This window comes from Serinus canaria (genome assembly GCF_022539315.1).
Source record: "Serinus canaria isolate serCan28SL12 chromosome 7 unlocalized genomic scaffold, serCan2020 HiC_scaffold_29, whole genome shotgun sequence".
In the NCBI taxonomy this organism is placed as follows: Eukaryota; Metazoa; Chordata; class Aves; order Passeriformes; family Fringillidae; genus Serinus; species Serinus canaria.
In genome coordinates this window covers 2069620-2075619 of record NW_026108147.1, presented here as the reverse complement: position 1 = coordinate 2075619, position 6000 = coordinate 2069620, and positions in this window count along the sequence as shown.

The following is a 6000-nucleotide window of genomic DNA, read 5'->3' as shown; positions in this document are numbered from 1 at the left end:
CTTAAAAGCAGCTTTCCACTCTCTTGCATGTGGGCAGAAACCCCAAATCCTTATGACATCTGGGTGAAACTGCCTCTTTCATGTCGAGCAGTTTCCATCCAAGACATTGAACTGAAATTTTATTTTGATGTGTGCCTGAGGTTAGTTTCTTACAGGGCAGGACATGGTTATACAAAGAAGCAAAACTGACTTTTGGGGGCTGTTTCCCCTTTCAGAAAACAGGTCTTTCCCAGGGACTCTTTAAACATCCCCCTTCTCCCCTCAGCCTCCTCTTTCCACCTCCTGATCTTTTTCAAGGGTAGGACCAAAAGTCTTTGTGAAATGCAGCCTTGCTGTTTTCCTAGCAGGAGCCCCAGTGGGACAATTGCATGTGTAGTGGTTGGGAGAGCCAAAGTCTGGCCCTGCTCTGGTTTTATGTTCATGATCTGTGTGTGCAACAGGGCTTTTTTAATACAAGAAATTCAAGATCAGGAATGTTCCAAGTTTCTCTTTTAACTTCTAAAAAAAAAATATATATGGGACAGCTGGGAAGTTCCTGGTTTTCCCAAATCTCAGGCATTTTGCCTCTGTGAAGAGGGTTTGGAATGAGAGTTGTTTCTAAAGCCCTTGTGTTTCCAGCTGGAAGGCCAAGTGTGGTGTGTGCCAAGAGTCCAAACTGGAAGGGTAGCCAGGACCAGGGCCATAAGTTAAAGATGGATTTTCAGGTGGGTTCAGGGAGAACCAGCCCTCCCAGCACTGCCCCAAACACAATCAAAGCAGCATTCCATCCAGGACAGCTCTGTCAGGCAGGGATCCCCCATTCCCCTGGCAGGCTGCAGAGGACACGAGGCTGAGGCTGTCCCTGTGAGGCACACAGACCATGGTGCCATGAGCAAGGAGGTGCCTCTGTGCTCCTCCTGCTTGTCTTGGATACAAAACCAGTTCCTTCACTGCATCTTTTCCCACCCAGCCCCTCCTGCTGCCCTGAGTATCTCCTGTCCTGCTCACCTGGCAAGAGGGAGGAGAAGAGATTTATTTTTTTTTTAACCTGTGGAACATAAAGGAACTAAAACATCCCTGCAGATCTTAAAATCCTTGATACTTCTGCATTCCCTCAGAAGCTGAAAATGAGCAGAGTTTAATTTTAAAGCCCTCGTTCTGTGCCTTTGAAACAAACATTCTCTTCCTTCTGATAAATGATTAAAGTACCAGCAGTTTATTTTTTAAAGGAAAAGACCACAGGAATTTCTGAGCTCCACACCCCAGCTCAGGTATAAATTTGTCCTTGCTGAGATGATGTTCCTGTGCTTTCCTCCCCATACTCTTCCCACCCTAATCACACAGGCACCAGAAAAGGGTTGCCCCAAAATAATAAATGCAATGACAAAAAATGGTGGCTTTAGTAAAGTTATGCCTGATATGGCACTTTCCAGTGAATTCAGTAATGGTGAATTTGGTTTTTAAGGGTTTTTTTGTAAGTGTGTGTGCACACTTTGGCTTTTAACAAGGTTATTGCAACCAATGTTATGGACAAACTTGAATGTGCAAGATTTTATTCTTTCTCTGCCACCACGGATAATGAAGTTTTATCAACTCCCTTTTATTATAGTAATCTAAAACTGTATCCTGTAATAGGGTCATAAACATTTACTGAAACAGAATGCTGAGTGAATTTAAAAAAGAGAGAAAAACAGGCTTTAGGGTGGACAAAAGGAGAATAAAAGGGAAGCCAGGTAGCTCAGGTGTCTGTAGTCCAGAGCCTCAGGGAGCAGAGCTTCTCCACCATCACACTGGGCAAATGTGTAGCCTGGGCATCTCTTGCTTCATTCCCATCAGTGGGATTTTCCCCTTTACCATGCCCAAAGCGAGGTGCTGAAACGCTGCCCTGATCTTTATGAGATCTCTATTTTTACCCCCCTACAATTCACACCCTTTCTGGGCTGTTCTGTGGTGACTTCTGAACTATTGTTCCACTGTGTAAGTAAAGCAGGGGGCTGTTAATTCCTGAGCCTCCAGGAGCAGCACAAGTGCTGCCCAACTGCCACCCCCAGTGCTTTCAAAGAGCAGCTGTGCAGTGCTGTGCCATGGCAGCTGCAATCACCCTGCAATGGCAATAGGAAAAACTGATCATAAACATCAAACTCCTCTGCCTTTTACCACAGAGAAAGTTCAAGGGTGGTGGAAAGTTTTGGGGGTTGCTGTGTGAATTACCCCTTGCTCTCTGGCTCTGTAACCTTTAGTGGGGAAAGTTTGCAGGCTGGGGAGGAGGGCAGACATCCCACGCCTCCCCAGCTTTGAGAGAGGAGCTTGGGACCCTGCTTGGGGGTTTTGGGGATGATGAAGAGCTTGGGAAGGATGGATGCCATACGCAGGGGGATCTGGAGAGCACTGGGAGCTCAGTGGGAAAATGTGGAGTGTGTTTTGCCCTGGAGGGTTCCAAGAGATCCCCTACAAACACATGAAACTGCACAAGCAACTTTGTCATCTGCTCTTGGTCCTTCAAAAGCCACCTGAAAATCCACTATTGGGAAATGTGGGTGTTTGCCTGGGGTTCAAGATCCCTACAACCTGCACTGCACAACTTGTCATCTGCTCTTGGTCCTTCAAAAAATCACACCTAAAAATATCCACAATTAATTTTGGGAAAATGTGGAGTGTGTTTTGCCCTGGAGGGTTCCAAGAGATCCCCTACAAACACATGCAACTGCACAGGAAACTTGGTCATCTGCTCTTAGTTCTTCAAAAAAGCCCACCTGAAAATATCCATCACTAATTTTGGGTAGCAGCCTCCCCAAGGTGTACATGTGTAAATGTTAAGGTGTATCCCCTTGCTGAGCAATAGCTGATATCACACCAAATAATAACCTGGCCTGTTATCAAAACATGATAAGGTGGCTTTTGCCATGCCAAAATTGGCTTACAGCACCCTAAAACAAATAGGCAAACAAAAAAAAATGGCCAGAAATGTGATAATTCCTGGTGTGAAAAGGTCACTTGTTGGGAAGTGCTCATGCTCAGCCATGTGAACTTGAGTTAGTGTGGGGGGGTAAAATCTGGAGAGAAAAAATGATCTGGAATACCCTGGGGTTTGTGTGTAGCCTTGATTTCACTTGGTAAATACTGTGGTTAGAAATCACTGATTGTTGGAGACTTGATCAGAGTAAGCAAATAATATTATTCCTTAGTTATCTGCACGTGTTCTCCTTTCACAGAGCTGTAGCTGGGTACTGCTTGTTTCTGTCCTCTCTTCCCTCTGTTGCCATGCCTGCAGCTATGGAATAACAGCAAGAATGAAGATTATAATTAGCTGAAAATTTTTAGTGATTTCATAATAGAAAATTTGAATTCAAAAAAGAAAATTGCCAGTTCATTAATTGCCATTCACTGACCTGTTTTGTTGTTTTTTTCTTGAGAACATTGAGGATCATGAAACATGAAATATGTTTCCAAAAGTAGCAAACTTTAGTTCAGGTGGACATTTTTCAAGTTTGACTGGCAGATATATAAATGGAGGGAAAAAACCCCAACAATTCAGAGTTTTGATGGAAAAGATTCCACCAAATTGCACATTTTTTCTATGTATATTTTCAAGGTATATTGGAAAGGACATGCCTTCACTACAGTAAACTTGCAGAGCTGGTTGGTTTTCTTCTGTTTCTCCTACTCTGGACTAATGATTGTGACAAATTTATGGGAGTTTGTACTAAATCCTAACTTTTCCCTTTTTTTTTTTTATCTTAGTGGAATAAATTGTGGCCCAAAAGGAATAATATGATGTAGAGAGTGATGTTGAAATTTTATTCTACATCTACCCAGGTTTTCCTTTAGGTCTGTTGCAGGTGGGTTTTTTGTCCCTCCTGCTTTGTTTTAGTGAAAATGGGGAACTTTGTTGTGGAAGGAGAAGCTTTAAAAATAACACAGGAGCTGGAAGTGCCTAACACAAAGTACATAAATTATAGAGTCAGCTTTCAAAATGTGCCTGTGCAAGTGTTACACTCAGACAGGTTTCCAAAAGTAAACTGGAGTGGTTGTAAGATAAATGGTGCCCCAGAGAAAAGCAATAAATAGCCTGGCCATGTGCTCGCTGTGCCTCGGCTCTGTGCTCCCATTATTTCTGAAAAGATGGAACTGCAGCTCCAGAGAACCCTTTGCTCAGTGTATTTATTTTTCTAATAACCTTTAAAGACAATATTAAACCATCCAAAACACAAGAGTGACTGCAAGACTGGAAATTGGCAATGGATTTTAAATATGCATTAAGGGCAAAAAAATTGGGATGAGTGCAGTTTCCCTTGAAGTCTCCAGCTGAAAGCTGTGATACTACAAAAAAATCTTAGTCCACTGGAAACCAGCTCTTTTCTGCACTTTATATTGCTCTTTCTGCTCCCATGTGCAGTTCCCAAATTATCCCTCTTTGTGGACTTTGGATAGGCAAATACTCAGGAGGGTGATGGGGTGGGTTCTTTTTCAGAAATTGCTTTGAGAAGTGAAATTTGAAAGCTAAACAGCACAAGGTTCACCTATATAAACAATTCTCTCCCTTAGAGTCTGACTATATAGAGACAAATCTAGTCTGAATAAGGAAAAGAATTTTCAGACAGAAATCAGCAGAGAAATGCATCATTTGTGTGGGCATGAATCAGGATGAGAACTTACCTGCACTCTCACAACCCCATGGTTACCTTAAGGCATAGCCTGAAAATCCCAGGACTCTTTATTGAACATGTTTTTAACCCCTTCCTTGTATAACATAAAGAACAATTTACAGACAAATCGTTCTGATGTTCTGCATTTTTGCATGCCTGAAATCATGGCTAAGCTTTAAGCAGGGAAAATCAATAAATGATGTGCTGCCATCAGCCATTGCTACGGCAGCTTGGGATTATTTTAATGTGTTACTGCTGCAAGGAGAAGGCAGGGCTGTCTGGGTCTGTATCAGCATTGTACCTGCTGCTGCAGTTTGGTGTTCCATGTTACCCCCTCTCTGAGTGGGGCACAGGGAGCCCAGTTCCTCCCAGTGAGGCTACAAAGTGTCCCCTCTGTCCCACCGGTGGCTGCCACCCCTGGGCAATGGTGACATCGAGGAGTTTGGTCTTCCTTGTCCCTCAGAGACCTCTGTGAAAGGTTAATGCTTCAGACCCAAGACTTGGGAAGTCAGGCTGGGATCTCTGTCCCTTGTAATAGTGGTGGTGGATACCTGGCAATGAGTGGCCCTGAAGCCACTCATTGGGCAGCTCCCCCTGATGGCACTGTCCGGGGATGTTTGTGCTCTCTCTAAGGACTCCCAGCCTCCACGCAGCCTGTCCTGAAGTCAGGAATTTGTTGAAGCTAAAGTAGATATATCTAGCCCTAGGGAAATACAGAGCAACACTGTGCCCCTTCCTTAGAGAGGTAACTGCCACCTGTTGCCTTCAACTTATTCATTAACCCACCATGAAACATCACCAAATAATGTGCCATCAATAACATGACATCAAATAAACTTGTAACTTCATTGAGCCCCTTTAAGACAATGGATGGGGTTGTTTTGCTGGCCTGGAGAAGTGAAAAGCTAAAAGGAGAGCTGTAAAATCAAGTCAGAGTATTAATTTCTGTGAGGGATTTAAAAAAAAAAAAATTAGAGTAGCTTGGGATGATCTGGAAGTGTTCAGAAAGAGAGAGCACAGTCTACCCCAGTTTCCTTTTTCCCCTGAGGTTGATCCAGCTCCAGCCCTGGCAGGAAGGCTGTGCATGGATGAAGCTGCTCAGTGTTAAAAAAACCTCTTCCCTGTCTAATGCTGTAAGTTATCCTACACTGTCTGCAAACTGTGATAAGAAACAGGACAGTGCAGTCGAGATGCCATGCTTTACATTTTGGATAATGTACTAGTGGGGTGTTTAAAATAGCTAAAGTGTGAACTGATCATGCAGGCATAAAAGCTGCACTGGTTCCATAAAATAGAGTAATGTACCCTTCAGCTCAGTGACATGTTCCATGTAGGATATTATGTACTATATGAAATCAGTAACATATTAGAGAGC